The 9784-nt window shown below is 45.3% G+C and overlaps 1 protein-coding gene and 1 non-coding gene across 2 annotated transcripts in view; both read right to left on the reverse strand.

The window, feature by feature from the left end:
- Positions 1-9784, reverse strand: part of GATA4 (GATA binding protein 4) — a 50480-nt gene that overhangs the window by 32347 nt on the left and 8349 nt on the right. The window lies entirely within an intron of this gene.
- On the reverse strand, positions 6266-6338 carry TRNAE-UUC (transfer RNA glutamic acid (anticodon UUC)). Its single transcript has one exon. It is a non-coding gene; the product is annotated as a tRNA-Glu (tRNA).

Genomic DNA, 9784 nt, shown 5'->3' on the forward strand with positions numbered 1-9784 from the left:
GTGGATTCAGGCACTCAGCGGGTTGGAAAGGACAGACTTGATGAGTGAAATTCTGCAAGTTTCCATACACTGGCAGGGGGAGATGGGCTCCAGGGCCAGAATTCTGATAGGATGTGAAGGCTTGGCGGGGCGGGGTTGGGGGGCGCTTCGGAAGCCCGAGGGGCACCATCAGGGCTCAGCAGAGCATCACAGGATCAAAGAATGAGCTCAGGTGGGTTTTGCGAGGTGAAAATGGAGGGCACGTAACCGTCGGTTTTTTCAGCTTCCTTTCTTAGCTCCTCTTGTCATCTCTTACCTGTTACCCCTCCCACCTCTGCTAGAGGCCAGCACTGCGCCCCCCCCAGCCCTCCGTCACTGTCCCTACGACCCTGGAGGCTCTCTCCTGTTCTCATGGCTTCAAACAGAGTGATGATCCCAGACTCCAGCCCCGGCTACCTGCCTCCTGGACAACCCACCTGCCTGTCCCTCCCCCATGCCTCTGGCCCACCATGTCCAATACGTTGTCCCACCCCTAGCTGCCCTGCTTCCTTGCTGTTACCTTTGAGGACACATCACTAGAGCTTTCTCTGCCCTCCTCTCTTCCGCCACCTCCTAGGTTTGGGCTGCCTGAGCATGAGTCTTACAGCTCTTCAATATCCTCCCCTCCCCACCCCCCAGTCCCACCAGATCCCTCTCCCTGTAAAACTGATCATGATGGGGCCATGCTCGTCCCTGGACCCCTCCCCCTCAGGTTCCTTTTACAAGGATGATTCCCTCCTCCCAGCCAGTCTCAGTGGGCCCGGACTGCAGGTATGAATATATGAGCCGGAGGGGCCATATACTTTGTGATGAATTCCTGATTTTATCTTTTCAGATAATGAACGTTTACTTTGTATTTACCATGTAATCGTATCATGGACCCCAAACTGAGTGAGGTATAATTCTCGCCCTGGAAACACTTTCAATCTGGAAGAACTATAATCCAAATAAAAGGATAGCACCATGGAAACGGTGAGAACGCTGGCTGTGTACGATTCTCGGGGGGTTCTGCCCGTAGGTGAGTCAAAGGCTGCCTGGAGAGACGAGCCCGCCCCAGCTCTCTTGCATTCACGACAAGATCCACCTCCACTCCCTCTTGGCTACCAAGAGGCCATGTGAACCTGATTCCTTTGATTCTTCCTTGTTTGCTTCTGGTTCTTCCACAGGCAGGTGAGTGAGAAGAAGAGACCCAAGTTGTGTGCATGAAAAAGCCATTGTGGAATTACTAGGGTAGAAGGAAAAATGAGACCATCAGATACCAGGTGGCTTGCCAAGGCGCTTCGTCCCCACGACAGACAGCAGGCAGTCTGGCCTCTGGAGCTCAGAGCTGAGCTCAGAAGCTCCCACCATCTCGGCCTTGCCATCAAAGGCCAAGACTCTCCAAGCCTAAGCAGTAAAACCCAGGGATTCTCTGGAACACAGTAGAATTTGCCCTTCTCTCCACAGGAAAGCAGTCAAATAAGAGCCTCCCAGCTCTCCCTGGTGCCCTCTCTTAGAAGGGCCATGTATTTCCCGGGCTGTCCCAGCAGTCGGAGGCTACCAGGCAAAGGGGGAAGTGATGCCTCTGATTCCCCAGGCCTTAAATGGGAATGTGCGGGTGAGAAATTCTACTTAACAGTTTACTCAACTCCCTGTTCACAAGTTCCTCCAGACTTTTTCAGTGCAGCAAATCAAGGTACTGGGGGTAAGGGGTGTGTGTTCCTGATGGGGAAGTGGAATCCCAGACAAGGGAACAAGTGACATTGGCCTGGTGCACACGACAGGTCGGGGATGTGAGGCCTCAAATCCAGGATTCCTACCTCGATCCAGTGTCCCCTTTGCTACCGTGTATCCCCTCTTTCTCACCCCTACTCCCACCGGGAGATTATCAGCTAAGTGGAAGGGCGGCGTGGTGGAGGAACAGCTCAGATTCCCAGAGAAGGGAAGCAAACTCAGATGCCACCTCTGGGCCAGCGACTGGGGGATGACCACCCCCAGCCCGTGTAAACTGGGGAACGAGGGGCGCGTGGAAGCTGACACATACCACTGTCTTCACCCATGCCTTTCCTGCAACAGTCTGGCCTGGTGACGTCTCAGGCCTTTCCTTCCATGTCCTCTGCCATCACTCACTCATTATCCAGGCTAGAGAAAGCCTCTGACAGCCTCTAACTGAGCCAGAGGCCTTCTGTCTCCATGCCAGCCTCCCTCCCTCCTTCCCTCTCTCTCTCCCACACACACGCACACACACCGCTGTGTGTCTGTATTCCCAACTTACTGCTTCAATTATGTTTGCCTCTATTCACAAAGTCCGAAACCCCTCTACCCGACTTTCAAGGTCCTCCACAACTGGCCCCACTGTGTCAACCCTGCCGGTCCCTAAAGGACCACCAGGCCGCTGGAGCACTGGGAAAAGGTCTAAGATGTGGCGGATGATGTGCCAGATGCCCAAGGTGGTCCTCTGGGGTGCAGCACCACCTCAAGAAGCAGGAGGTAGGGCTAGTTGCCGTAAGCAACCAGCTCCTGTAGTTGCAGAGGAGCCCAAAGCCAAGAGCTGGAAACACCGGAGGTAAATCCCAAGCCAAAAGGCAAGGAATGACCAAAACAGACAGAACAGGTTTCAGTACCCGAGTGTCAAGGTTAGCGTTGGTACTGGTTTCCTCAGACTCTTACGGATGTTATGGCATAAAGCAAACGAGGAATTATGTTGGGGTTTTTGAGGATGAGATTCTTGGTGTGGATGAAAAGATTTAAAGATGGAAAGATGTAAAATGGTGCAGCCGCCATGGAAAACGGCATGGTGGTACCTCAAAACCACACACAATTACCACATGATCCAGCAACTCCACTTCTGGGTATATTCCCAAAAGAAATGAAAGCAGGGACTCGAATAGATATTGGTACACAGGTGTACAAACAGCATGATTCACAATAGCCAAAAGGCAGAAGCCACCCAAGTGTCCGTGAACAGATGACTGGATAAACAAAACGTGTTCTATCCATACAATGGAATAGTATTCAGTCTTTAAAAGGAAGGAAATTCTGACACAGGCCACAACATGGATGAACCCTGCGGACAGATGCTAAGTGAAATAATCCAGACACAAAAGGACAAACACTGTATGATTCCACTTACATGAGGTAACTAGAATCGTCAAATTCCTAGAGACAGAAAAGAGAATGGTGGCTGCCAGAGGCTGAGAGGAGGAAATGGATACAGAGTTTCACTGGCGGGGGAGATGAAAAAGCTCTGGAGACAGATGGTGGTGATGGATGCACAAAAATGTACATGCACTTAATGCCAACTGAAATGATACTGAAAAAATTGTTAAAATGGTCAATTTTATGTTGTGTATATTTTACGACAGTTAAAAAAACGGATGCATAAAGGGAAGTGAAAGCCTTTCAGTCCTAAATTTGAATTGGAATTAGCATCCACACATGATGTATTTGATCTTATCTCCAGGTGGACGGGGGAAGCATTTCCTAACTCTCTATACTGAACGACTAACCCAACAGCAAAAAGCACAACTAGCAGAGCCAGCTCTAAGAGTGGTGTCCAAATACCATTTCTCACTAAAAGGAGTCAGGGTTTCCTGGAGAGATAGCCAAACCCAGGTCTGGGAGGAGAAAATGTATAAGGGCTTGGAACATTTTGTAGTATGGAAAGCAGGAAAGGATCAAACCAAGATTTTGTCGAAAGAACTCAGGAGCCCATTTGGACAAGTTTCCACTGGCAAAAGACGGGACAATGTGGACATCAATCAGGATAATAAGGACATGGGATAAAACACATCATATCTGTTTAAATCCATGAGTTCTTAATGATACTAAAAAGTTTTTATTTCACTGGTAATCTTGCAAGGATGCTAGGGAACTAATTCATTATTTTGAACACTGAAAAGTAAAGTGAAAGAAGCAAGCATTTATCCTGCCTTTCCTATACAAACTGTATCTCAGGGTAACCAAATATTTGATAAACTAAAAAAAAATTTTTTTTTACTGTTATAGACGTGCATCAGCCAATAAATGAAGAAGGAATGAGAAATAACATTTCTGGTGAAATAACAGATCTAGGTAATGACCGTCCATGGCTGCTGAACATTACCTAGCCTATTTTTCCAATCACAGATTTACACGAAAAACAGGGGACAGAGGAACATGTTAAATGAGGGGAATGCAATCAACAAAATCCAGGCTGTGGGGAACCTACAGGAAAAGCCTAGTTTCTTTAGCAAACGTATTCCAGGAAAAAGAAGAGAGAGTAAAAGGGGAACTATAGGTTAAAAGAAACTTAAGAGACATCAACAGAGACAACGTGTGGACCTTATTTAGATCCCAATTTGAACAAATTGTTAAAGAAAATTAGGCAAATGGGAAATTTGAACACCGATTGGATATTTAATGTTATTAAGGAGTGGTGGTGAACCGTATCAGGGTGATACTGGTCCTGGGGCTGTATTTTTTTTTTTAAGTGTCCTTATATCTTTTAGAGATACAGACAGAAGTATTTAGAGATAAAATGATAAGTTGTCTGGAACTTCCTTCAAAATAACCTAGGGTAGGGGAATGCGGGGCGGCGGGGGTGGGGGTGGGGTGGCGGATACAGATGAAATACAGCTGGCCGAGAGCTGACATTTGTTGAAGCTGGGGGATGAGTAGACACTCTCTACTTTTGCATAAAATTGAAATTTAACTTATTCTTAAAAACTTGTTTAAAAGGCAGGAATTGAACTTAAAGTCTTCATCTTCACCTCTAACCCTCCTGGGAGGGAGGTGCTGTGGCACCTGGCTTTGCACACCTGCATAAACAGTATTTTCCCCTGTAATTATCTGTATTCCTATTCAGGCCACTCCTGGCCCTTTACACCTCACCTTTACGGGCAGAATCACTGAGAAGAGAGTGGGACCCCACCTCTGAGGTCAGGTCAGCCACGGCCCCATCCTTCCCAGGGCAGGGATCTGGTTTGGGAACTAGAATCAGCCTGGATTTCTGCCCCTTCTTCTAACTCAGCCTGGACACAAGCCGCCCAGCCTCACTGTGCCCTCCTGCTAAAGCACCCACAGACACACACACAGCTCCCCCACAGCATCTTCACAGCGTGCCTCTTCCTTTCCATCAGACATCTTCCTCTAAGTGGGAACGGGTGCAGAAATGCAGAGGGAAGGCGGTCATCACCTTGCAAGAGTCAGGCAAAAGCAAAACAAACAAGAGCCACTATTTTTAGCCTTTCTACACTATAACCAAAACGATATATCCAAAATGCTACTTGAATCCTGCCCCTCCACTGTTTAAGTCTTCTCTTCCCCAGGCCAAGTCCGAACTCTCCAGATGCCTCTGCCTGCTGCGTGGCCCCCTCACCCCACCCCCCGACACTGCAGAACAGCCAACTCAAGAGATGTCCTCAGCTTACCATGTCCTTCCTCCCATGCAGCCAACTCCTAACCATCGTTGCAGACTCCCTATAGGAGTCCACTCCTCCAGGAAGCCTGGTCTCTGTCGGTTTGGCATCCTGGACTCGCGTGGAACCCAGATTTACCCCGCTGTAGCTCTCCATACACTCAGACTCTCACTTTTTTTTACCTCCCCTGCCGGACTGTAAGCTCCTGGGATGCAGAGACCACCTTGTTCGTTTCGATCTCCAAAGCCTAACAAGTGCTCAGCTCACAGGAAGCAGGAAAAAAATATTTGTTGGCTGGTTGTCTGATGAGGCAAATGATGTGTCTGGTACCGGTGTTTGTAACCGAGCTCTACCCTCTGTGGATCTCCAAGGCCAGCGGGGACCTTAGACACTGAATGGGTTTAGTTAATAACAGAAAAACAAAACCAAAGGAACCACAAACTGAGACCAACTCTGAGGTCACTTAACCCATGGTTTCCCACCATTGTTTTTACATTTTAGTAGTTAAGTATTTTATAAGAAAAAATAAAATTAGCCCATTAAACTTGAAATTTCACAGATACTATTGCTTAAAATGAGGCAGGTAGCCATGGAAACCTGCTCTACACAGACTGCATGAAGTCAAGTGGATGCCAGGCAAGCTCAGGAAGGTGACATGTTACTATGGTAGCTTTGCTGTAACAGCCAGCATGAACTATTGTCATGGGCACTGCCATCAGACCTTGGATTGATTTGATTTTCTTTCTCCTTCCTCCCTCCCTCCTTCCCTCCCTCCCTCCCTCCCTCCCTCCCTCCCTCTCTCTCTCTCTCTCTCTCTCTCTTTCTTTCTTTCTTTCCTTCCTTCCACCGTGGGCCTTGAGGGATCTTAGTTCCCCGACCAGGGATTGAACCTGGGCCCACAGCAGTGAAAGTGTGGAGTCCTAAACACTGGACCACCAGGGAATTCCCAGACCCTGGATTTTAAATACCCCTTCTCACTATTTCTGTGCCTGGCCTGATTTCTTAACCTTACCAGTGCAGATACTCAAGCTCAGAGGGGCTTCATAAGTTGTCCAAAGTCACACCGCAGGAAGATTAGAGCAGGGGACAGGATCTTGGTGCTGGACTGATACGCTTTCACCTCACTGACCTCCCCTTCTAAAAAGTGGGTTGAAAGCTACTTACTCACATTTCTCAACAAATCAGAGCCTCACAAATCAACACAGCCTGCAGCTGGTCACCTCACTTCAAGGGGGCAACCACTTAAAACTTATAAATATGCTCTAGCCCTAAAATGGCTAAACATAACATACTATAAGATTGAAAAACTATGCTTTTACACACAACGCTCCCCTTTGATTGGCTATTTATTATTGGCAGTTCTTTCGGTCAATTTCCCAGTTTTGCTCTATTTAAGAGACTGGTCTTTAGGAGCCAGTCTGGGTCACCAATCTTATAAAAACTTTCTTCAGTGCTGAAATAACTAAACAGTAACTTTTATGACTGTTTAAATATATAGGTATACACATGCCTGTATATGTATGGTAACTAAGAAGCCAAGGATTAATGTCTAACAGTGGTTATCTTTGTATGGTAAGATTACAAATTCTGTGTATTGCTTTATATGAGTTTTTCATTTCTCCATAGTAAATATACCTGAGTTTAATAAAAGAAAAATAATTAAGTTTTACTGATACTATTTGAAAAAAAAACTGTTTTTCTGAAGCCATCTTTGACCTGGAAAACACTCTCTTTTTTCAAATAAGCAGTATTTTCCTATTAAGTGTACACTGTGAGAACCACGGGTCAAGTTAAGTTCTCTCTATATGCTAGCGAAAGGTTTTATTTGTTGTTTGTTTTCCCCCGCCTACTCAATTTTGATGGGTAACCTGTATTATTGCCTCTCTTTGCCTGGTTTGATTTATGATCCTGGAAGTCAGGTCATTCTCTGCTAGGTCAAAGAAAGAAAGGAAAAAAAAAAAAAGGTTTCCCCACCTAATACCTGATAAAATATCTGAAAAGGTCATTGCAGACCTTGACAGAAACACATACAATTTCAACCCAATCTGATAAAACAGCAACTAGAAAACTTTTATCAGAAGAAAATGTAACTTGCCATTTCCCAGCTCAGTTGACTGAACTTTTTTTTATCTGAAATGACAGACATCATAAGATAGGAAAAGCTGCAGATAAGAAGCCAAATTGAGTTGTCTTGAATCAGATCCGATTGTCTGCCTGGGTTCAAACTCCCACACCTGCTCTGAATGTGTCAATGAGAGTCTCTTGGCATGGTCCCGGAGGGGTTTGGAAACATTGCAAAAGTGGTGAACTTTGAGACTTTAGCGTTTATTCTGCGATTATAATTAACCTGCTCACCAGTTGCTATCGATCAATACTGAATGGAGCTGATAAAGTCTGACTGGATTTCTAGAAGTAGAAATGGAGACTTAAACTAGGAAGAAAAAAAGGAAGGTTAAAAAAATACTTTAAGGATTTAATTCAATTTTAAGCGGCAAAACTGGATCTGTGACTGACGAATCCCGAAGCCTGTGGCTTAATAATCCTCAAAATTTCCCACCATATTCTGGTGGTAACTCCTTGATGTCTCATCCTCCAAAGTAAAGTTCATCTATGATGATTCAACACAGAGTGAAAGACATCCACACGTTCATTCCATTTGCAGAGGGTGAACCACATGGCATGGCTTACCTGTCTGGATTATATTCCTCCTTTGGCCAAAAAAAAAAAAAAAATTATAAATCAACTACACATAAAAACAAAACAAAACAAAAAAAACAGCAGGTATAATAATGGCTAACATCTATTGATCACTTAACTATGTCCAGGAACTTTACTAAGCACTTCATGATATTTATTCATTTAATTTTCACAATAACCCAATGAGGTAGGAACTATTACTATTGCCATTTTAAGATGGGAAAGTGAACACAGAAAGTTAAGGTATTTGAAAATAAAGTGAAAAGTATACAAGGATACTCTGATTTAAAAAAAATGAGTGAAAGAAGTACGAAATTTCTTCTTATTTCCTAGAAGAATAAGAACCAAAAGAGGTTCTTATTCCTTTCCATTTGGATGTAAATTTCAAAACCTTGTAAGAAAGAAAAGAAAGAGAAATACTATTACCTGGAAGGACTGGAACATGTAGATGTAATGGGATCTTAAAAAAAAACAGGGACTTCCCTGGTGGCGCAGTGGTTAAGAATCCGCCTGCCAATGCAGGGAACACGGGTTCGAGCCCTGGTCCAGGAAGATTCCCACATGCCACGGAGCAATTAAGCCTGTGCGCCACATCTATTGAGCCTGCATTCTAGAGCCCGTGAGCAACAACTACTGAGCCCACATGCCAACTGCTGAAGCCCACATTCCTAGAGCCCGTGCTCCGCAACAGGAGAAGCCACCTCAATGAGAAACCCGTGCACCACAACGAAGGGTAGCCCTGGCTCACTGCAACTAGAGAAAACCCACACACAGCAACGAAGACACAATGCAGCCAAAAATAAAATAAATTGATTAATTAAAAAAATTTTTTTTCTTTAGAAAAAAATATATATATATATATATATTTAAAGACATGAAGGCAATTTGGGGGCTCCTGCAAAGTACTGAAGGCCAGAAAACCAAATTCCCTTCATTCAGATAAGAGGCTTAAATATCCTGGCTCAGTTCTGATTACAGAGTAGCAATAGATAAAACCCTAGGCCCCCTGCCAGAAACGAGAAAGCTTCCACTCATGGCTTCTGTGATCAGCTCAGACCAATTCCATGGGCTCTTCCAGCCTGGGGTTTTATCCACCGTCTTGATCCGTGCCCCTATTCTCATCTTCATTAAAAAATATAATCACTGTGATTCCTCTCCTACTTTCTCAGCTCTGGCCTTCAGAGAAAAGGGAATACGGAGAAGATGGTTCTAGTTTCCTTAAGAAAAGGGACTTTTGAGAGAGCCAGACAGCTTTGCTTTTCTTATGCAGCCAACAGTCCCCCCCCCAGAGTAAGAAGAATCTTCTAGGTTGGAGGGTCTGAATTCTGGGCAATCTCTCTTTAATTCTCAGCACACCCAAATCAGGATGCTGAAAGGAAGTTTGTGTGAGGCAGGGATTCCTGGCATTGCAAGTTCTGCAGTATCAGAATGAGATGGAGAGACATTGGTGGGAAACAGGAAAACAGAGAAGAGAAACTACACTGGGGAGAGGGAGCAGGTAGTGAGCAGAGTAACAGAAACTCCTGAAGTTTACTTGAGTCCTTCAAACACCACGTACCTTCCGGATCTGAAGAGTGGAGCGCCCTTAAGCTTGGCAAATGCAAAGTGTGGCAAACAGGGAAAAAGCATGGTCCTAGAAGTGGGACTTACCTGGGTTCTAAGCCAGGGCTGTTGTTTACTACCAGCAGGAA

Source organism: Lipotes vexillifer, unplaced genomic scaffold, assembly GCF_000442215.2.
Source record: "Lipotes vexillifer unplaced genomic scaffold, Lipotes_vexillifer_v1.1 scaffold770, whole genome shotgun sequence".
NCBI classification, from domain to species: Eukaryota; Metazoa; Chordata; class Mammalia; order Artiodactyla; family Lipotidae; genus Lipotes; species Lipotes vexillifer.